Source organism: Tachyglossus aculeatus, chromosome X1 (assembly GCF_015852505.1).
Source record: "Tachyglossus aculeatus isolate mTacAcu1 chromosome X1, mTacAcu1.pri, whole genome shotgun sequence".
NCBI lineage: Eukaryota > Metazoa > Chordata > Mammalia > Monotremata > Tachyglossidae > Tachyglossus > Tachyglossus aculeatus.
In genome coordinates, this window is record NC_052101.1 from 81,574,049 (window position 1) to 81,598,609 (window position 24,561).

Consider the following 24,561-nt stretch of genomic DNA (forward strand, 5'->3'; position numbering starts at 1 on the left):
TACTGGACATTCTTTTCACATGGGTCACCTAGAGAAGCTGTATCGCAGGGGGCATTACCTCAATGCGATTGTGTTACTACGGTCTACAGCCTCATTGTTGGGTATCTCACCCGCCCTGCTACTTGATGTTGTTGAAAATGGAGACTTGGAAATGCTGATGAAGCTGCTCAAGATGGTTGGTGTGTCTTCAACTGCAGATTCAGGCGTCACTGCTATTTAGAAGGAAAGGCGTATTCAACTCTTATTGATCATACTGTCACTGAGTAGTCCCATAGATCTTGGTGAACTTTTCTGATTTTACATGACATTCTTGGTCTGGATAAGAAGTAGTGTGGCCTAGTAGAAAGAGCACAGGACTGGGAGTCAGGAGACCAGGGTTCCAAACCCAGTTCTGTCACTCGCCTGCTGTGTGACCTTGGCAAATCACTTAACTTCTCTATGCCTCTGTTTCCTCATCTATGAAATGGGGTTTAAATAACTGTTCTCCATCCCCATTAGACTGTGAGCCTCATGTGGGCAGTGACTGTGTCCAACCTGATTATCTTGTATCTGCCCTAATAATAATAACTGTTAAGCACTTCCTATGTGCCAAGCATTGTACTAAGCACATAGGAAGTGCCAACAAATATTATTATTATTATTATTTCAGACAGTGATTCCACTATCAGTACAACCTCCTCTGATGTCCTCTCCTATAATGCCTTTGCAACAACTACTTCAAATCAAAAATAAGGGAAAGGGCAGAAGGAGTTTGCTTTCATCCTCTGTGATTCCTGATTGGTGGGGAGAGCCAGGCAGGCTCAATATTAATAATAATGATGGCATTTGTTAAGAGCTTACTATGTGCAAAGCACTGTTCTTAGCACTGGGGAGGATACAAGGTGATCAGGTTGCCCCACGTGGGACTCACAGTCTTAATACCCATTTTACAGATGAGGTAACTGAGGCCCAGAGAAGTTAAGCGAGTTGCCCAAAGTCACACAGATGACAAGTGGCGAAGCTGGGATTAGAACCCTCTGACTCTCAAGCCCTGGCTCTTTCCACTGAGCCACACTGCTTCTCAATCAATATAGCTTGATTTTATTTCTTACGACATACATAGCTCATCAAATAAAAATATCTCTCCTCCTCTTCTGTTGTGTTTGCTCATCGCCTATAGGATTACTTGCTCATCAACTTCTATCTTTCACACCAGCATTTGTTGGGCCTTGCATGAGAAGTAGAATGGCTTAGTGGATAGTGCATGGGCCTAAGAGTCAGAAGGACCTGGGTTCTAGTCTCTACTCTGCTACATGTTTGCTATGTGACTTTGGACAAGTCGCTTAACTTCTCTGTGCCTCAGTTACCTCATCTATAAAATCCAAGACTGAGCTCTTTATCTTCCCTCCCAAACCCTGTCTTCTCCCTGACTTTCCCGTCACTGTGGTCGGTACTACCATCCTTCCCGTCTCACAAGCCTGCAACCTTAGTGTCATCCTTGATTCCTCTCTCTTGTTCACCCCACATATCCAATCCGTCACCAAAACCTTCACAACATCGCCAAGATTCACCCTTTCCTCTCCATCCAAACCACTACCTTGTTAGTACACTCATCATATCATATCATATAGAGAAGGAGCATGGCTCAGTGGAAAGGGCACGGGCTTTGGAGTCAGAGGTCATGGGTTCAAATCCCGGCTCCACCAATTGTCAGCTGTGTGACTTTGGGCAAGTCACTTAACTTCTCTGTGCCTCAGTTACCTCATCTGTAAACTGGAGATTAATACTGTGAGCCCCACGTGGGACAACCTGATCACCTTGTAACCTCCCCAGCACTTAGAACAGTGCTTTGCACATAGTAAGTGCTTAATAAATGCCATTATTATTATAATATTATTATATCCCAACTGGATTACTGCATCAACATCCTTTCTGGCCTCCTAACCTCCTGTGTCTCCTCACTTCAGTCTATACTTCACTCTGCTGCTTGGATTATCTTTCTACAGAAACGCTCTGGGCATGTCACCCCCCTTCCTCAAAAATCTCCAATGGTTGCCTATCAACCTTCTTATCAAGCAAAAACTCCTGACTATTGGCTTCAAAGCTCTCCATCACCTTGCCCCCTCCTACCTCACCTCCCTTCTTGCCTTCTACACCCCAATCTGCATACTCCGCTCCTCTGGTGCTAACCTCCTCGTTGTGCCTCGTTCTTGCCTGTCCCACTGTTGACCCCTGACCCACACCCTACCTCTGGCCTGGAATGCCTCCCTCCTCAAATCTGCCAAACTAGCACACTTCCTCCCTTCAAAGCCCTACTGAAAGCTCACCTCCTCCAGGAGGCTTTCCCAGACTATTCATTCATTCATTCAATCGTATTTATTGAGCACTTACTGTGTGCAGAGCACTGTACTAAGTGCTTGGGAAGTACAAGTTGGCAACATATGGAGACGGTCCCTACCCAACAGTGGGCTCACAGTCTATAAGGGGGAGACAGAGAACAAAACAAAACATTTTAACTAAATAAAATAAATAGAATAAATATGTACAAATAAAATGAATAAATAGAGTAATAAATACATACAAACATATATACATATATACAGGTGCTGTGGGGAGGGGAAGGAGGTAAGGTGGGGGGATGGGGAGGGGGAGGAGGGGGAGAGGAAGAAGGGGGCTCAGGCTGGGAAGGTCTCCTGGAGGAGGTGAGGTCTCAGTAGGGCCTTGAAGGGAGGAACAGACCTAGCTTGGCGGATGTGGGTAGGGAGGGCATTCCAGGCCAGGGGGATGATGTGGGCCGGGGGTCGATGGCGGGACAGGCGAGAACAAGGCACGGTGAGGAGATTAGTGGCAGAGGAGCGGAGGGTGCGGGCTGGGCTGTAGAAGGAGAGAAGGGAGGTGAGGTAGGAGGAGGCGAGGTGATGGAGAGCCTTGAAGCCGAGGGTGAGGAGTCTTTGCCTGATACATAGGTTGATTGGTAGCCACTGGAGATTTTTGAGGAGGGGAGTAACATGCCCAGAGCATTTCTGCACAGAGCGTTTCCGTTTGCCTTGTGCCAACATGGCTCTCCACAGAAGCGATCCCCACGTCAAAGCGTGGTGAAAATTGAAAACACAACTGACGAGCTCCATGCGTGGCAGGAATATGCCCTCCAGAGGAGCCTCTAAGGATGGAGTTGAAGGAAGAGGGTGTTAAGAGAGATGAGTGGCCAAGGAGGAAAATTGGTTCAGGTGCCAAGGTGGATGCTCGCTCTTGAGGTCGAAGGCCAGTTTTCAGGCATCCCTCCTGTTAGTGGGAAATTTCAGAGCCACAACAGCTTCCTGATACTGGTCCTCCCACTCCTGCGGCCCTGCTTGCCTCCCTTTTCCTCTGCTCCCCCTCCCATCTCCCCGACAGGTTCCCTCTGCTCTACCGCCCTCCCTGCCCCACAACATTTGTTTATATATGTACATATTTATTATTCTATTTATTTTGTTTATATATGTTCATATATGTACATATTTATGTGCATAAATATGTACATATTTATTCTATTTATTTTGTTAATGATGTGCATATATCTATAATTCTATTTATTTATATTGATGCTATTAATGCCTGTTTTCTTGTTTTGTTGTCTGCTCCCCCCTTCTATACTATAAGCCCTTTGTTGGGCAGGGATTGTCTCTACTTGTTTCTGAACTGTACTTTCCAAGTGCTTAGTACAGTGCACTGCACACAGTAAGCACTTAATAAATATGACTGAATGAGTGTGAGCCTCATGTGGGACAGGGGCTTTGTCCAACCTGATTAACTTATATCTACCTTAGTGCTTAAAACAATGCTTGGCACATAGTAAATGCTTAACAAATACCATAATTATTATTATTATAATTGTGTGATTATTCTTGCTTCTTTACCCTTTTTCAGGTTCAGGAATGCAACCACCTTCTCTTGATGGGGATATCCAGACAAACCATTACTATGATCTTCCCCACCAAAGGAAGACAGTGTGTAAGAGATTCTCTCTTAATCTATCAGTGGTATTTTTTTTTGTAATGATATTTGTTGAGTGCTTACTATGTACCAGGCACTGTACTAAGTGCTGGGGTAGATATGAGATAATCGGGTTGGACACACAGTCTCTGTCCCACATAGGGCTCGTAGTCTTAATCCCCATTTTACAGATGAGGTAACTGAGGCACAAAGAAGTGAAGTGACTTGCTCAAGGTCACACAGCTGACAAGTGGCGGAGCTGGGATAAGAACCCAGGTCCTCTGACTCCAAGGCCCAGGCTCTAACCACTAGGCCACACTTCTCCAAGCGCTTTCTGAGCACTTATTCTGTGCAGAGCACTGGACTAAGTGCTTGGGAAAGTACAGTGAAACAGAATTGGTAGACACTTTCCCTGCCCACAAGGAGCTCACAGTCTAGATGAGGAAAGATACTCTCAAAGACACTCACACTCATGGATGCAGTCTCATTGATGGCTAAAAGACAACTCTACTGTAGGGAGTAATTGGCCTCCTGAGTCCTAAAGCAAATAAGAGTCACGCCCTGAGAGTAAGAGAGAGTGGAGCAGTACTTAGCGTCCTTCAGTTTCTCTTCTTAATTCTTCCTATCGGTATCTCAAAAATTGCTTCCTATTTTGTGGAAACCAATTTCTGCATCAAGATAGACTCTGCCTGCCAATGACTCTCTGATTCTGTTAATCCATCAGTCAAGCAATGGTATTTATTGAATAATTACTGTGCGTGCAGAGAATTGTACTAAGCACTTGGGAGAGGACAATCAGGTTGGTAGGAATGATCCCTGCCCTACTCAATGGTGCCAGGTAGGAAGATAGAGTCACACCAAGCAGCTCAGGAGAAAAATTTGGTCTGGTACCCCTCTTTACCTGGCTCCACGGTTGCACGGATGAGTCCGTGACTAATATGGCCTGATGTAAAAGCAATATCTGACTGCTTTGGAAGGAACATTCAGAATATGGAAACAGGAAACTGCATGTAGCTCACAAGTAGAGGTTTACAAAAATCCATCTTAAAAGAAAATAATTAACCAGCATATCGAGCCCAAGACGGTGGAGATGATGATTTAAGTTCCATGTGCCAATAAAATGTGTCTAAGAACAAAAACACAATTTGAATGTTTATAGTGTTTTCCCTGTACATGAAACAAAACTTAATCATAGCAAGCAGAGCTTCAAAAAGCTGGAAGAGGCTAATATTGCCTCCAGATGAGAGTCCTGGGCTTGGCAGAATAATGTGTACCACATCTTAAACGAGGAGATAGAGTCCTGGATAGCAAGAATAGAAGCAGGGAACATTTCAGCAGACTGACTGGCACATTCTTGTAATTGTATTTATTTTTTGCCATTGGCTTTGACAAGGGCTTCATGAAGTGTGAGGCTACCTCTGATGGGTAGAAACCTTGTGACATACAGAGTTTGTCAGGAACAGAAACAAAACTTCCTAGGATATGTTTGTTGTTTTTGTAAGTATACAATACTGGAAGCCAAGTGAACCATTTTCTGTGCTTTTGAGTTGACAACTTAATCCCTTTCCCGAACCAGACTCACTCCTGCCAAGTGTTTTCGATCGTTGTCTGCCGGGTGAATGCACACAACATGAATAAAGTCTTTAGACTGGAAAGGGTCTTTGCTCAAAATGAATCGATCGGTACAAGAAAATTGTCCCTGCAATTTTCTTCCTAAAGAAGTCTGGGTCATTTGAAGTTGTGTGGGGTTTCCCCCTCCACACGAAGTCTCCAGGATGCTAATAGAAGGACGGCAAGAGAATCCAGAGACCTGAGAAGACTGTGGAAAGTCAAATGGAGCATGGCCCTTACCAAAGGGCACTGGGCATTGGCCTGTAGGGTGGTCTGCTGTTTTTCAGGGACAAGAAAGAAAAGAGCAGCATCACTCAGCCTCCAGCCCCATCTCCTCCTCCCTCCTAACTAGTCCCCTAATGACATCACTTGAGACACCACTAATCCTTAGGGAGCCTTGCTCCCAGAAGACCCCTCTACTTGGTGTGGCATCATGGGAATTTGCCCAACCTGCTGGATGGATGTTATGCAACCTCAACCTCAGTGATCCTGGTGGATCATCTCTATGCTGATTACACCCAAATCTACATCTCTGCCCCTGCTCTCTACCCCTCCCTCCAGGCTTGCATCTCCTCCTGCCTTCAGGACATCTCTATCTGGATGTCTGCCCGCCACCTAAAACTCAACATGTCCAAGACTGAACTCCTTGTCTTCCCTCCCAAACCCTACCCTCTCCCTGACTTTCCCATCACTGTTGACGGCATTACCATCCTTCCCGTCTCACAAGCCCGCAACATTGGTGTCATCCTCGACTCCACTCTCTCATTCACCCCTCACATCCAAGTCGTCACCAAAACCTGCCGGTCTCAGCTCCGCAACATTGCCAAGATCCGCCCTTTCCTCTCCATCCAAACCGCTACCCTGCTCGTTCAAGCTCTCATCCTATCCCGTCTGGACTACTGCATCAGCCTTCTCTCTGATCTCCCATCCTCGTGTCTCTCCCCACTTCAATCCATACTTCATGCTGCTGCCCAGATTGTCTTTGTCCAGAAACGCTCTGGGCATGTTACTCCCCTCCTCAAAAATCTCCAGTGGCTACCAATCTGCGCATCAGGCAGAAACTCCTCACCCTGGCCTTCAAGGCTCTCCATCACCACACCCCCTCCTACCTCACCCCCCTTCTCTCCTTCTACAGCCTAGCTCGCACCTTCTGCTCCTCTGCCGCTAATCTCCTCACCGTGCCTCGTTCTCACCTGTCCCGCCATCGACCCCTGGCCCACGTCATCTCCCTGGCTTGGAATGCCCTCCCTCTGCCCATCCGCCAAGCTAGCTCTCTTCCTCCCTTCAAGGCCCTACTGAGAGCTCACCTCCTCCAGGAGGCCTTCCCAGACTGAGCCCCCTCCTTCCTCTCCCCTTCGTCCCCCTCTCCATCCCCCCGTCTTACCTCCTTCCCTTCCCCACAGCACCTGTATATATGTATATCTGTTTGTACATATTTATTACTCTATTTATTTATTTATTTTACTTGTACATATCTATTCTATTTATTTTATTTTATTAATATGTTTGGTTTTGTTCTCTGTCTCCCCCTTCTAGACTGTGAGCCCACTGTTGGGTAAGGACTGTCTCTGTATGTTGCCAACTTGAACTTCGCAAGTGCTTAGTACAGTGCTCTGCACACAGTAAGAGCTCAATAAATATGATTGATTGATTGATTGATTGGAAGAGATTTGAGGTGAAACCATCTGTGGTCAAAGAGCTGGTGTCCTTGGGAATCTCATCAGAAAGGAAAGAGATAAAGAGTGAGAATGTTGAGAAGCTGCTTGGCCTAGTGAGAAGCAGCTTGGCCTAGTGGAAAGATCATGAGTCTGGGAGTCAGAAGAACCTGAGTACTAATCCCAGCTCTGCCACTTCTCTGCTGTGCGACTTTGGGCAAGTCACTTCTCTTCTCTGTGCCTCAGTTACCTCCTCTGTAAAATAATAATAATAATGGTGGTATTTGTTAAGTGCTTACTATGTGCGAAGCACTGTTCTAAGTGCTGGGGAGGTTACAAGGTGATCAGGTCATCCCACGTAGGGCTCACAGTCTTAATCCCCATTTTACAGATGAAGTAACTGAGGCACAGAGAAGTTAAGTGGCTTGCCCAAGGTCACAGAGCTAAGTGGCTGAGCTGGGATTTGAACCCATGACCTCTGACTCCTTAGCCCGCACTCTTTCCACTGAGCCACACTGCTTCTGGGGATTCAGACTGTGAGCCCCATGTGGGACAGGAACTGTGTCCAACCTGATTTACTTGTATTCACCCCAGTGCTCTGTACAGTGCTTGGCACATAGTAAGCATTTAACAAATGCCACAATTATTAATTATCATCATGAATGGTTAAATGGTCTTGAATTGCAGCGTCTTTGAGAGGATTCAACTCCATGTTTATAAAGGTCCTACACCCTTTCTTTGGAGTGATCCTTGTTAGATAAGGAGGAAAAAGAAGTGCAAAACATTTGTTGGATAGAGACCACATCATACATATTTCACTCTCCCCCCCACCTTCTAGACTGTGAGCCTGTTGTGGGCAGGGATTGTCTCTCTTTGTTGCTGAATTGTACTTTCCAAGTGTTTAGTACAGTGCTCTGCACACAGTATGCACTCAATGAAGTCACTTTGCCCAGATTTTCCTGAACTGCAGTTCTCACATGCATTGACATCTATGCCCAGTGGTAGTAACATGAATAATTTCCTATAAGAATCATTGGCCTGTCGTAGGTCAATGATTTATATATTGATGGAACCAGGAGTCAGGAGGACCTAGACTGGTGTTCCCAGATATTTCCAGCACTGGTAATACTTCATTTTTCTTCTTAATTAACCTTGCTGGGCTAATGAGCTGTTAATTAAACATTAATGGAACAGATGGGCTTTCTGCCTCATGTCTAATAGCTGTGGGTATAGAAACAGGCAGGGTCACAAAGATCTATCCTGCACAGTGACAGGACATAATCTCTGGAGGTTCCCTGCAAGAGAAACAGTTTTATTTCATTCTTGCAGCTTTTGTATTCATTAGACAAAAGGTAACATTTGAAGACAAAAGAAAACCAGCAACAATAATACAGTGCATGTTTCTAAGGGTAAGCACTCAATAAATACGATTGAATAAATAAATGAATGGGTAAGAGGAATTACAAAGATCCATGTATATAGCTGCCCTTTGGTTTCAAAGATGAGGCTATATTCAGGTCCTCTCCATGTGGGTGGGTATGGCTAAAAAGACTGGATGTGAGACTGAAGCTTCTCGTGGGCAGGGCACGAGTCTACCAACTGTTATATTGTCCTCTCCCAAGCATTTAGTACAGTGTGCTGCACACGGCAAATGTTCAATAAATACCATTGATTGACTGACAATGCATCTATATTGCAAGAAGGTGAGCTAGTTCTTTGCAGCTCCTGTCTGTGTTTGAGTCTGTCTCTCCATATCTGGATCTTCCTAAAGCCTCCAGTTAAGGAGAACTGCCCCTCTTCTGATTGCTGTCACCTGATTAGCCTGGGTGCTACCATTGCCTCCTCACAGTCTACAGCTGATTCACACTGAAGTTATGTTTCATTCTCTTTAAACTGCTGTTCTGCCAGGGGAGCAGCCTGGCTTAGTGACAAGAGTATGGGCTTGGGAGTCAGAGGATGTGGGTTCTAATCCTGACTCCTCTTGTCTGCTGTGTGAGCTTGGGCAAGCCACTTAGCTTCTCTATGCCTCAGTTACCTGTAAAATGAGGATTAAGCCTGTGAGCCCCAGGCAGAACAACCTGATTAGCTTGTATCTACCCCAGTGCTTAGAACAGTGCTTGGCACATAGTAAGCATTTAACAAATACCATTATCATCATCATCATGTGCCCTTTCAGCTGACCTTTCAGCAGTTATTGGTCCCCTCCTATTGTACTGCTCATGTGTCCTACTCTGTTGAGAAGCAGCCTGACCTGATGGAGAGAGTGAGGGCCCAGGAGATAGAGGACCTGGGTTCTAATCCCAGCCCCACACCTTGTCTGCTCTATGGCCTTGGGCAAGTCATTTAACTTCTCCATGCCTCAGTTTCTTTGCCTGTAGAATGCAGATTAAATCCTACTCCCTCCTACTTAGACTGTGAGCCTCGGTTGGACAGGGACTATGTCCAACCTGCATATGGCTGTAAGCTTGTTGTGGTCAGGGAACATGTCTGCCAATTCTGTTATATCCCAAGTACTTAGTACAATGCTCTGCACACAGTAAGTGCTCAATAAATATGATTGATTATGTTGTATCTACCCCCGTGCTTGGCACACAGTAGGCACTTAACAAATACCACCATTATTATTATTGTTGTGATGAGCATTGCCCGAATGCTGATAAACCAACTGTATGCCATTCCTCATTGTTGGTAATCTTGTCCAATCAATTGATCAATCAATCAGTGGAATTTATTGAGCACTTACTGTGTGCAGAGCACTGAGTAGTAAGCGCTTGGGAGAGTACAACACAATAGAGTTGGTACACATGTTCCCTGCCCACAAGGACTTTACAGTCTAGAGTGGGGAGACAGACGATAAAATTAATTAAGGATAGGTACATAATAATAATAATAATGACATTTGTTAAGCGCTTACTATGTGCAGAGCAGTGTTCTAAGCGCTGTGGGGGGATACAAGGTGATCAGGTTGTTCTATGTGGGGCTCACAGTCTTAATCCCCATTTTACAGATGAGGTAACTGAGGCTCAGAGAAGTTAAGTGACTTGCCCAAGGTCACACAGCAGACGTGGCAGAGTCGGGATTCAAACCCGTGACTTCTGACTCCAAAGCCTGGGCTCTTTCCACTGAGCCACGCTGTACATAAGTGCTGTGGGGCTGAGGGTGCGGTGAATTTCAAGTGTCTAAAGGATTTTAAATTGCTGTTAAGGGAAAGTAGTGGATGATGCTGGGGAAACTGTTAGTCATATTTATTGAGCGCTTACTATGTGTAGAGCACTGTACTAAGCACTTGGGAGAGTACAATAGAACAATAAATAGTGAAACTGGTTGTACCTCCTGCAGTAGCTCTGGGTACACAGACTTACAGAAGGTGGGTCACCACCACAGATTTATAGACTTTCCATTTGGTGGGAAGTTTATGCCCTGAAATCTCCACAATCTGTCTCTCCACACTCTGTCTGTCAAAAGCCATGCCAGCCTTCTTGATTTGGCTTTCTCCTTTTTGGGTCTATCTGTGCAATAACTAATACTGCCCCTCTTATCTGGCAGAATTCAGTGACAACATTAAGTTTCATGTTGTCACGGAAAAGCTTTGATTGTGTGTAGAGCTTCTGGGGTTGACTCGGTTGCAAGAAACAGACCCTGCTGTCAAGGAGTTTGCAATGTATAGAGAGAGTCAAGGCTAAAACGGTTATACAAACACAAGTTGACAAAAGCACAAGTAATAGCACCGTAAAATATAAAAGATAGACAAGAGTAGGCAACAGAATCATATTCACGTAATTACAGCTTTATCCATCTAAGTGTTGAAATGATCAGAATCGAGCTAGAGGTGATAGACTGCTGTTGGGGATTGAGGTGTGGAAGGTGGTTCATAACAAAGGACTTTCTGTTTTACTAAGAGATCAGGATCACTTTCCTACCTTATCTCGTTGATTTCCTACTACAACCCAGCCCCCACACTTCACTCCTCTGATGCCAACCTACTCCCTGGACCTCGAACTCGTCAATCTTGCCACCAACCCCTCGCCCACATCCTGCCTTTGGCCTGGAACTGCCTCCCTTTTCATTTTTTTAATGGCATTTGTTGAGCGCTTACTATGTGCCAGGCATTGTTTTAAGCGCTGAGGTGAATACAAGGTGATTGAGTTGGACACAGTCCCTGTCCCACATAGGGCTCACAGTCTTAATCCCCATTTTACAGATGAGGTAACTGAGGCACAGAGAAGCTAAGTGACTTGCCCAAGGTCATACAGCAGACAAGTGGCAGAGCTGGGATTAGAAACTTGGTCCTTCTGATTCCCAGGCCGGTGCTCTATTCACTAGGTAACACTGCTTCTCTATGATATATAATAATAATAATATTGATGGTATTTGTTAACCGCTTACTATGTGCCAAGCACTGTTCTAAGTGATGAGGTAGATACAAGGTCATCAGGTTGTCCCACGTGGGGCTCACAGTCTTCATCCCCATTTTAAAGATGAGGCAACTGAGGCACAGAGAAGTGAAGTGACTTGCCCAAGGTCACACAGCTGACAAGTGGCAGAGTCAGGATTAGAACCCTTGACCTCTCACTCCCAAGCCCAGGATCTTTCCACTAAGCCACACTGCTTCTATAATATATGACAGACATTCACTCTGGCCACCTTCAAAGCCTTATTAAAATCACATCTCCAAGAGGTCTTCTTCAACTAAATCCTTATTTCCCCTACTCCCTCTCCTTTCTGCATCATCCATTCACTTGGATCTGTACCCTTTTCAGTACGTGATAGTCACCTCACCCTCAGCCCCACAGCACTTTTGTACAGATCTGTAATTTATTTTAATGTCTGTCTCCCCTTCTACATTGTAAGCTCCTTGTGAATGAGACCATCTCTACCAACTCTATTGTATTGTCTCAAGCGTTTAGTACAGTGCTCGACACACAGTAAGCACTCAATAAATACCATTGATGGATTGATTGATTGCTTGATTGAGGGCAGCAAAAAGCCAGCCAGCAGTGCTCTGGGATTGGGGAGGCGCTTTGCCACTATGGTTTCTTTGGCCATTTACCCCCACCTACCCCGCTTTTCCTCTAGCCCTGTTTCTCTGACATCGAAAGATCAATCAACCATTCATTCAATCATATTTATTGAGCGCTTACTGTGTGCAGAGCACTGTACTAAGCGCTTGGGAAGTGCAAGTTGGCAACATATAGAGACGGTCCCTACCCAACAACGGGCTCACAGTCTAGAAGGGGGAGACAGACAATAAAACAGAACATGTGGACAGCTGTCAAGTCATCAGAACAAATAGAAATAAAGCTAGATGCACCACATTAACAAAATAAATAGAATAGTAAATCTGTACAAGTAAAATAGAGTAATAAATCTGTACAAACATATATACAGGTGCTGTGGGGAGGGGATGGAGGTGGGGTGGGGGGGGGATGGGGAGGAGGAGAGGAAAAAGGGGGCTCAGTCTGGGAAGGCCTCTTGGAGGAGGTGAGCTCTCAGTAGGGCTTTGAAGGGAGGAAGAGAGCTAGCTTGGTGGATGTGTAGAAGGAGGGCATTCCAGGCCAGGAGGAGGACGTGGGCCGGGTGTCTATAGCAGGACAGGCAAGAACGAGGTACAGTGAGGAGGTTAGTGGCAGAGGAGCAGAGGGTGTGGGCTGGGCTGTAGAAGGAGAAAAGGGAGGTGAGGTAGGAGGGGGCAAGGTGATGGAGAGCCTTGAAGCCGAGAGTGAGGAGTTTTTACTTGATGCGTATGTTGACAGGCAGCCACTGGAGATTTTTGAGGAGGGGAGTAACATGTCCATAGTGGTATTTATTGAGCACTTACTGTGTGCAGAGCACTGTACTAAGGGCTCAGGAGAGGACAGTATACAGGGTTGGATGGCAGGTGCTAGAAAAATGAGGTCTCATCTGAGCAGCTAGCCCCAGGATTTGTGATGATGTTGGAGAGAGCCTGGAGAGAGTCTCGGTTGCAGAGTCTGTATGCTGTGGCATGGGAGAGGGTCATAGACATGGTGGCAATTGGAGAGAATTAAAAAATTTGTTAGCAATGACCTACGAAGTGGACTGTCTACTTGGGGTAAACAAGAGTTGTCCATAAAAGACATTAGCTTCCTGGTCACTTAAGAAAGCTAATGTGGATGAAGAGAGGTATCTAAAATGTGAGCTGGGAATGGGTCTGTTATATTGTATTCTCCTAAGTGCTTAGCACAGTGCTCTGCACTCAGTAAGTGCTCAGTAAATATGGTTGATTGGTTGATTAATTGATCTGAAAGAAGAAAACTGATTTTGGATAGGTGGCAGCCATCGAACATCCCAGAGAAGGGAAGACAGTCCATGATTTACTTGAATTCTGCTGGGGAGAATTAGTTCCAGACAGTGCAAGTGTGGGACATGAGATTACCAATGAAAGCTTAAGTAAAACCCATGAAGGATCCAGCTCATGCTGTTTGGCTGAAGGTCACAGAGATTGTGCTCTCTCAGCCACTCAGAACACAAACAGTGCTTGGCACATAGTAAGCGCTTAACAAATACCATCATTATCATCTATGTGAGCAAAGCAAAGTAAGCTATGGTACATCCTCAGAGCATTCAAGCCAAAACACAATCACTTAGCCCCATCCAGTTATGAAGGATTGCAGAACCCGGAGGCTAAGGATTTGTCTCCCACCTCGAATTGCTCTTGGCCCTGAAGACCAGGAGGCCATTCTTGGGTGACAGCACTCCTGCAATGCCATTTTCTCCTGTCCCCAGACTCCAGTATTTTGAAAGGATTTTCACTGGTCACATCTTCAGAGTGCATGGTCTGCCAAGAGGAGGCATCTGGGGCCTTCCCCACTTCACTACAAATAACAACTGTGGTTTTGTTAAGCATTTACTATGTGCCAACCACTGTACTAAGTGCTGGAGTAGATACAAGATCATCAGGTCCCACATGGGGTTCACAGTCTAAGTAGGAGGGAGCACAGGCTTTGAATCCCCATTTTGCAGATGAGGGAACCGAGGCCCAGAGAAGTAAAGTGGCTCCCCCAGTTCACACAGCAGAGTCAGGATTAGAACCCAGGTCCTCTGACTCCCAGGCCTGTGCTCTTTCCACTTGGCCATGTTGCTTCCCAATGCAAATGAGACTTTTTTCAGGGAATAATAAAAACAACCCCTTGACACTGTGAACTTTGAACAATCTTGTATTTCCCTAATATAATAATAATAATAACTGTGGTATTTGTTAAGCACATACTGTGTGCCAGGCACTGTACTAAGCACTTGGGTGGATATAAGCAAATTGGGATGGACACAATCCTTGTCCCACATGGGGTTCATAGTCTTAATCTCCATTTTACAGATGAGGGAACTGAGGTGCAGAGAAATGACTTGCCCAAGGTCACAGTAGACAAGTGGCAGAGCCGGGATTAGAACCCAGGTTTTTCTGACTCCCAGGCCCGTGCTCTATCCACTAGACCACACTGCTTCCCTAATCACCACCCAGGGGCGACAGGTCCAAAGAGGCCAGGGGGATTCACACTGTGGAGGTGAAGCAGTTAGCATCACCCTCACAGCATTTGGGGCAGAGCAGGCAGCTGTACCTAACCCATCCTCCTCCTTAGAGCCAGATTAGAGTACCAACTGGAGCCGATATGTGGTCTAACTCTTGTCCGTGGTTCCTTGTCTCCGTGCAAAACCTGGTGGGGCTTGTCCTACTCCTGCTGGGCTCTGGAACTGGGTTGAAGGCTCCTCTAGAGGCCGGAGCCTAGTGGGCACTCCAGAGAAAAGTCAGATGTCTTTCTTGCCCCTGGTTCAGCCAAGCAGCCTGGTGGGTGGTACCGGGGTCTGACGGGGACTCTGTGGGCAAGCTGGAGACTCTGAGAGGTGTGAACTGGTGGCTTTTCGAGAAGCAACGTGGCTCAATGGAAAGAGTGCGGGCTTTGGAGTCAGAGGTCATGGGTTCAAATCCCAGCTCTGCCAATTGTCAGCTGGGTGACTTTGGGCAAGTCACTTCACTTCCCCGGGCCTCAGTTACCTCATCTGTAAAATGGGGATTAAGACTGTGAGCCTCCTGTGGGACAACCTGATCACTGTGTAACCTCCCCAGCGCTTAGAACAGTGCTTTGCACATAGTAAGCACTTAATAAATGCCATTATTATTATTATTATTTTCTCACCCCTCGCTAGGCTAGGGTTCGGCCCTGGCCTGGCTCTGGAGCCTCCCTGTTAGGGACCCAGAGAGCTCGTTGTGGGCCGGGAATGGGTTTATTATATCGTACTCTCCCAAGTGCTTAGTACAGTGCTTTGCACACAGTAAGTGCTCAATAAATGTGATTGAATGAATGAATCGGGGCATCCATCTTATCACCAACCTGGCTCATCAGTCTGGCGGGTATTCTGGGACTTTGGAGGCAAGAAAGGGATTCTCAACACAACCTGGCTACGGGGCCTGCTGGACAGAGCTACTTGTGACCCACTTCCCTTATTCTCACAGACCAAGAAGTCGTATCTATTGAGCATTTACTGTGTGCAGAGCACTCCACTAAGTGTTTGTGAGAGAACAATATAGCAATATAACAGACACACTCCCTGCCCCCAACGAGCTTACAGTCTAGAGGAGGAAACAGATGCTAATATAAATCAAAAAAATTATCGGTATGTACCTATTCAATCATACTTATTGAGCACTTACTGTGTGCAGAGCGCTGTACTAAGCGCTTGGAAAGTACAGTACAGCAATAGAGAGAGACTATCCCTGCCCACAACGTGCTCACAGTCTAGAGGGGGACAGACAGACATCAGTACAAGTAAACAGGCATCAATATAAATAAATAAAATTATACATATAGACATAAGGGTCATGGGGGTTCAGTCAGGGTTATCCCAGCTCGAGGTTGGAATGGGGAAGGGAAAGGGGCCTGGCAGATGGGGGGTGCTGGAGAAAATGCAGAGGGGCACTAGGGCGATTGGTCCAGTTGGCCCCTTCCTTATATGCTGTGGGGCTGCGAGATGAGGACTGAATAAAGGGAACAAGTCAAGACGATCTAGAAGGGAGTGAGAGAAGAGGAAAGTAGGGCTTAGTCAGGGAAGTCCTCTTGGAGGAGATGTGCCTTCGATAAGGTTTTGAAGGTGGAGAGAGTCACTGTCTGTCAGCTATGAAGAAGGAGGATGTTCCAGGCCAGAAGCAGGCATGCCTTCGGCTCCAACCTCAGCACTCAGATTATAATACCCAATTCAAAACTGCTTTACTAATTCATATTTATCCTTTGCACACTGGACACCTTTACTTTGACTACTGAAAATGACTTAAACAGTCTGGCGAGGATTTTTGCAGGGTCCAGGGGCTTAGGGCCGATCACCTGCTGTGGGGAAGAAGTTCTGCTCTTAATCTCTCCTTCCTGCTCCTTGTGGGCAAGGAATGTGTCAACCAACTCAATTTTATTGTACTGTTCCAAGCGCTTAGTACAAGTGCTCTGTGCCTAGTAAGCGCTCAATGAATCCCACTGATGATGATTAAATCCCTGGAGACTTTTTTCAGATTGTTGTATCGTCCGCCTCTTCCAATAACTTTCTTGTCCTCTAGAGGGCGCTCCTCCATATACAATTCATTCATTCATTCAATCATATTTCTTAACTGCATACTGTTTGCAGAGCACTGTACTAAGCGCTTGTGAAAGTACAATACCACAGTAAACAGTGACAATCCCTGCCCACAACGAGCTCACATGCCTTTCACTCCTACTTGCTTCCTGATAACTGACTACCTTCCTCCTACCCTGCCCCGGCCCCACCGGTCCACTACATTGAGACAACAGTCCAGGGTACTGCTTGCCAGGAGGGGTAGGGTCCTTAGGCTGCAGGGCCTAACACAATTGCCCCTCTCATCCTTGCCCTAGAGATGGCCCTGGCTATGTGTTTTAGGAAGAACCAGCTACACAGCCACAGCACAGCACTGTCTAAGGTTTGCCCTGCCCAAAATGCAAAGCCGCTCTTCACCACTGGCATCAGTTCTCTCCCTCCAACCTCCTCTCCACTTCCTCCTTGCACCACTTCCTACCCACAGTCATCAGCCCCAAGTTCTACTATTCAGGGCTAATATTTTTTTGGTTACTCTTAGTCATTTCGATGAAACACCCTCCAGGGCAAGCTCATTTACGAATGTAGTCAGCACCCCAGAAAATTTGAATATAGCTGTCCTGGAGCACAAGCTCAAGTGTTACAGAAGGTTCTACTCAAAAGCAGCTATCTAAACAATTCGTACCCAGCCTCAGAAAGTAACTGGGCAATAGACTTAAAAGAAACTTAACTTAGCTTCACCTTTCCTTTCCCATTTTATTCGATTGCTGTAGGTGTTTTTTGTGATAAACATGGGGTTCTTTGGTCAGTGAGGGCATTTTATTTTCTTTTTCCCTAGTGATAAGGGGAGCAGGAGGGGAAGGGAGGGAGAGGTGGCTTTGATAAGTGTGAGTGTGAACAAAACATTTTCAGTCCTGGGATTTTTTTTAAACGCCATCTGAGCTAAACAATGCTGCCTTTTGACTTCTGAGCCAGAAATGTGGCATAAAGAGACCAGAGCCGACAGGGAAACCCGTTACAGGGCATGCATATGGAGTGTGTGAAAAGATTCTGGCAGTAAACACCAGCTGTCTGGCATAGGGAGTCAGCGCCATTGACTCAATATTCACAACTGGTTGTGTGCTTCCCATTAACATTAATGGGGGTGGGGGGTGGGAGGGCTGGCTGATAGATCTCTGCACAGCAGATGGCAAAAAAGTGTAACCCCTTGTGTCTCCTGGTAGGAGACTCAAATAAGCCATGGAAAATGACAGGACTGTAAAACTTCAGGTACTGAAAGCTAAACAGTGCTCAGAGCGTCCAACCTGAAAATGATGAAGAAGGGTTTGTTTCAACATCTTCCTGCAATCAGGTCTTAGAGCCAAACCCTGTTCACTTGCTTCCATTTATAGGCCAATGGAAGTTTTGGCTAGACGGCATCCCTGGCCCCCATCCAGGTGTCAACGTGGGCAATTACCAAAAGATCCCCTTGTGGCTCTCAGAGAAAGATGTCTAATCCTCTCTCCCTTCCCCACTCCCATCTGATGTGCAGTGATCCTGACACACTCTATCTGCTGAATCACCTCCTCAGGGAGGTGTGACTGAAGCCCAGAAGCTGAATCCAAGGAACTAGACTGGAAGACAGGTCTGGTCGAGTTGGCAACTGGTTGGCTTTTCAGCCTCTTCAGTGAACTACCCTAGGTCTCCCTGGTTGGAAGATGACATTTCGAAACTTTGGGTGTTAAAAAAAAGTGGGGATGCAATAATGAATTAGATAAGGAGTAGAGTCTTCCATCAGAAACTACAAATGAGCCTTAGTCCTGATACCTCAGAACCAAGAACCTGAGCAGAGGAACTGATCATATTTCTAGTGGCTAAGGCAGCATCAAAGTGCACATTTTCTCTTCCCTCCCAGTCATGTTTCAGGCCGGTGCAAGGAATGTGTCGATCAAGTAGGCATGCAGGAGTGCAGCACATTCCAAGTGCGTGTGAAGCTTTTTTACATGAAGGAAGTATTTATGACCTAAGTGAACACAGCATACTAATAATGATAACAATGATTGTGCTATTTGTTAACCACTTACTATTTGCCAAGCACTGTGCCTCAGTTACCTCATCTCTATAATGGGAATTAAGACTGTGAGCCACATGTGAGACTTGGACTGTGTCCACCCTGATTAACTTGTACCTACCACAGTGCTTAGTACAGTGCCTGGTACACAGTAAGCACATAATAAATACCATTGAGAAGAAAAAGCACTGTACTAAGTCCTGGGATAGATACAATATCATCAGGTCCCATGTGGGGTTCACATTGTAAGTAGCAGGGTGAACAGGTTTTGAATCCCCATTTTACAGAGAAGTTAAATGACTTGCCTAAGGTCACACATAGCGGGTAAGAAGCAAAGTGGGGATTAGAACCCAGGTAGGGAAACAGCATGGCCTAGTGGAAAGAGCATGAGCCTGGGAGGCAGAGGACCTGGCTTCTAATGATGATGATGATGATGGCATTTACTAAGCACTTACTATGTGCAAAGCACTGTTCTAAGCACTGGGGAGGTTACAAGGTGATCAGGTTGTCCCACGGGGGGCTCACAATCTTAATCCCCATTTCACAGATGATGTAACTGAGGCCCAGAGAAGTTAAGTGACTTGCCCAAAGTCACACAGCTGACAATTGGTGGAGTCGGTATTTGAACCCCTGACCTCTGACTCCAAAGCCCGTGCTCTTTCCTCTGAGCCATGCTGCTAATCCCAGTTCTACCACATACCCATTGCTTGACCTTGGTCAGTCACTTCACTTCTCTGTGCCTCAGTTCCCTCTTCTGAAAAATGGGCGTTATTATTATCATTATTATCATTATTTTGAGGATGACCTTTGGTATATCTTTGTACCTTTATCCTCTGGCCTCCTCTGGAGCATGCTCCAGTGCTAAGCTCTCTATCAAAGAGCATCTTGGAACTCATTTTTATCATCCATCCATCCATCCATACCAGATGACTGTGCCATTTCAGATGAGTTCTAATTGGCTTTATCTCAGAACCTGTGATTATTATCATTATTATCATTATTATTATTAATTGTATTTATTGAGCACTTACCGTGTGCAAAACACTGTACTAAGTGCTTGGGAGAGTACAATATAACATCAAGCATATTCCTTGCCCACAGTGAGCTCACAGTCTAGAGGGGGAGACAGACATTAATATAAATAAATAAATAATTTATATATATTTATATATATATATTTATATATATATATATATTTATATTTATGTATGCCATGTGGAAGGGAGAGAGGATGAATGAAGGAGCAATTGTGTGTGGTGGGGAAGGGAGTTGGAGAAGAGGAGAAGAGGGCTCAGTCAGGGAAGGCTTCCTGGAGGAGATGTGCCTTCAATAAGGCTTTGAAGTGGGAGAGAGCAATTATCTGTCTGATATGAGGATGGAGGGTAGGAGATCTCACAGACTCACAGGACATCAGTGTCCAGGATAAGGTCTTGCCATTTTATACCAGTAATCCACCTCCAGAAGGACGGATGGAATTGGTCCAATTGGTTGATAAGCTGTTGGGTTGGCAAAATTTGATCTTTCATCTTCAGATTGACTCTTTCTTTCCTTCCAGAGCCAATGTTCCAGCTTTTCAAACACTGTACTAGCCAGAGAGCACTATACTAGGCACTTGGGAAAATACAGGAAGGATAAGACACGTGGCTCAGTGGAAAGAGCACGGGCTTTGGAGTCAGAGGTCATGGGTTCAAATTCCAGCTCCACCACTTGTCAGCTGTGTGACTTTGGGCAAGTCACTTAATTTCTCTGTGCCTCAGTGACCTCATCTGTAAAATTGTGGTTAAAACTGTAAGACCCCCATTGGACAACTTGATCACCTTGTAACCTCCCCAGTGCTTAGAACAGTGCTTTGCACATAGTAAGCGTTTAATAAAAAAATGCCATTATAAGACACAGTTGCTGTCTTCAAAGAGCTTGCATCCTATGCTATTGTTCTTTGCCTCTGGGTTTCTTACTCCTTTTACCTTTCAATAATTTCCAACCCTAGGCTTTCATGGTGCCTGTGATGCTGAAAGGAAGCACGAAATTACATCTGCAAACTACAAATTTTTACTGGCAATCCTTGATTTCTGTAGTTAGGAAGGGGCAATGTAGGGGCAGTGGTTTCCAAGGCAACTGCTTTATGGGTGAAGGTGCCACAGTACAGCCTTGGCACTAAAGAAGCAGCATGGTCTAGTGGAAAGGACATTGTCCTGGGACTCAGTGGACCTAATAATAAGAATAACTGTTGTATATGTTAGGTGCTTACTATTTGCCAGTGACTATACTAAGCACTGGGGTAGATGCAAGATAATTAGGTCCCACATGCAGCTCACAGCCTAAGAAGGAGAGAGAAAAAGATTGAATACCCATTTTTTCAGAACAGGGAACTGAGGCACAGAGAACTGAAGTGACTTGCCCAAAGTCAAACAAAGGGTATGTGGTTGACCTGGAATTAGAAGCCAGGTCCTCTGCCTCCCAGGCTCGTGCTCTTTTCACTAGGCCATGCTGTTTCTCCACATGGGTTTTAATACCCACTTTGCTACTTGCCCACTGTATGTGACCTTAGACAAGTCATTTAACTTCTCTGTAAAATGGGGATTTGAAACCTGTACTCCCTGCTACTTTCAATGTGAGCCCCAGCATGAGAAGCAGCGAGGCTTAGTGGAAACAGCACGGACTTGGGAGTCAGAGGAGGTGGGTTCTAATTCTGACCACGACTTGTCTGCTGTGTGACCTTGGGCAAGTCACTTAACTTCTCTGTGCCTCAATTACCTCATCTGTAAAATGAGGATTAAGACTGTGAGCTTGTAACTGAGCTTAAGACTGTAAGACTATGACTGTGACATGGGACAACCTGATTACCTTGTAACTACCCCACGCTTAGAACACTGCTTGGCTTATAGTAAGCGCTTAACAAATGCCATCATCATCATCATCATGGGACCTGATGATATTGTATCTACCACAGGACTTAGTACGGTGCTTTTTTTTCTCAATAGTATTCGCTAAGTGCTTACTATGTGCCAGGCACTGTACTAAGCACTAGGGTGGATACAAGCAAATCAGGTTGTACACAGTCCCTGCCCACGTGGGGCTCAAACACAGTCTCCATTTTACAGATGAGATAACTGAGGCACAGAGAAGCAAAGCGACTTGCCCAAGGTCATGTAGCTAGCAAGTGGCAGAGCCGGGATTAGAATCCATGGCCTTCTGACTCCCAAGCCGACGCTCTATCCGCTACAACTTGTTACTTCCCTCAAATCTGCTCCCCTGACACTAGTACATGGTATTAGTACTAGTATTAGCACAAGCGCTTCTTACAGTGCCCTGAACACAGTAAGCAGTTGATTGATTAATGGGACCTTGCGGTATGAGACAGGTCCTCCTGGCATCGGATCTGCTCTTCGACTATTCAATCTTTTTGGGACAAACACATTGTGATAACAAAGGAGAAATGTGCTAGGAAAAAGCTAATTTTAAGCTCTGCCCAAGAAGGTCTACCTTCACATGCATGACCTATGGTTGGATGTATGCCTCTCACCTTGGCCCCTGTAAACCCCGTAAGCACTTCAGAAATGACGGAACTGAGGTTCACCTGTGATTTTGGACAGGAAACTCCATCCCCCTGTGAATGAATGAATGAAACTAGTGGCTTCCCTAGACAACCCACCAATATTTCCATATTGTAACATGAGAGCTAGAGTTTTGGAATTTCCAGAACATGTTGGCCTTACTAGTTAGAGGGATGCAGGACAAAAAGAGGTTTGAGTTATTTAGATTAGAACCTGAGGTTTATTGCACATATAGATAGTATTAGTCTTTATGAAAAAAGATAACATGTTCCATAGGAGTTTCAAAGGCTTGAATATGAATGTAGCACATGCAGAGAGGTATGAAGTTTTGGAAGGATGAGTATGGACCTGCATGTAAAGGAGAGGGATTGTCTTGCCTTGTATTATGCTGTCGAGTCATTTCCGACCCATAGCGACTCCACATCTCTCCCAGAACACACCACCTCCATCTGCAATCGTTCTGGTAGTGTATTCATAGAGTTTTCTTGGTAAAACTTCGGAAGTGGTTTACTATTGCCTTCTTTCACGCAGTAAACTTGAGTCTCTGCCCTCGACTCTCTCCCATGCGGCTGCTGCCCAGCACAGGTGAGTTTTGACTTGTAGCTGATTGCCTTTCACTCGCTAGCCACTGCCCAAGCTAGGGATGAAATGGGTATGCCTCTGTTTGACTCTCCCTCCCATGGCCGAGACTGGTAGAATACTGGAAACTCTCCAGGTGTGATCCTGAGAGGGGAGTGGGATTTTAGGGGAGTTGTATATATCTATCCAACCCTCAGTCCCACAGCAGTTATGTATGTATCCATAATTTATTTTCTTGTCTGCCTCCCCTTCTAGACTTAAGCTTCTCATGGGCAGGGAATGTGTGTACCAACTCTGTTATATTGTACACTCCCAAGCACTAGTTCAGTATTCTGCACACAGTTACAATTTATTAATACCACTGATACCAAGGAGAAGCAATGTAGCTTAGTAGATAGAGCACAGGCCTGGGAGTCAGAAGGACCTGGGTTGTAATCCCAGCTCTGCCAGCTCTATCTGCTGTGACCTTAGGCAGATCACTTAACTTCTCTGTGCCTCAGTTACCTCGTCTGTAAAATAAGGATTCATTCATTCATTCAATCCTATTTATTGAGTGCTTACTGTGTGCAGAGCACTGTCCTAAGTGCTTGGAAAGTATACTTCAGCAACAAAGAGAAACAATGCCTGCCCATAATGGGCTCACAGTCTACAAGGGGGGAGATAGACATCTAAACAAGTGAACAGGCATCACCAGCATCAATATAAATAAATAGAATTATATATATATATATATATATATATATACAGCAGAACAAGTAAACAGGCATTAATATAAATAAATAGAATTATAGATATGTACATAGATACACAAGTGCTTGGGCCAGGGGTGAGCGAAAGGGGTGAGTTGGGGCGATGGGAGGGAGGGGGGCGTCCATGTAGGACATGGACTGAGTCTAACCTGATTAGCTTGACTCTACCCCAGTGCTTAGTACAGTGCTTGGCACATAGTAGGTGCTTAAGAAATATCATAAAAAACTTGATTGATTAATTGATAAATACAGATGCCAAGTTATAATAAAAGTTAAGTGGCGTGTTGACTGGGGTGAAGTCTTAGGTCTCTACCTTTATTTGCTGACTCACGCAAGAAAGCCAATGTTGTGTGATTCCTCACTATCAAGACCCTGCTAGTCTTTCTGTGTCTGTTGTTAAAGTAGCTGTTGGAATCTTTTCATAAATCAGCTCACTAATTTGAATCCATTCTCTTCGTACCCCAGATGGTTTGGTATATTTGCACAGCAAAATCTCTGTTAAAGCACAATTCTTAGATGAATTTTTTTTAATGGTATTTGTTAAGCGCTTACTATGTGCCAGACACTGTACAAAGTGGTTGGGCAGATACAAGCTAATCAAGTTGGGCACAGTCCCTGTCCCAAATAGGACTCACAGTCTTAATCCCCATTTTACAGATGAGGTAACCAAGACACAGAGAAGTTAAGTGACTTACCCAAGGTCACACAACGCACAAATGGCAGAGCTGGGATTGGAACCCAGGTCCTTCTGACTCCCAGCCCCATGCTGTATCCACTAAACCATGCTGCTTCCCCATTTTGGAAGGAATGGGTTCTACTTCACGGGAACCAAGTTTGCCACTTTTCATGTCTCAGCTGGGCTT

At 45.4% G+C, this 24,561-nt stretch overlaps 1 non-coding gene across 1 annotated transcript; it reads right to left on the reverse strand.

Moving 5' to 3' along the window:
* Window positions 1-22,965: 22,965 nt before the first annotated feature.
* LOC119920580 lies at window positions 22,966-23,103 on the reverse strand. Its single transcript, XR_005448314.1, has one exon. It is a non-coding gene; the product is annotated as a small nucleolar RNA SNORA7 (small nucleolar RNA).
* Window positions 23,104-24,561: the final 1,458 nt, after the last annotated feature.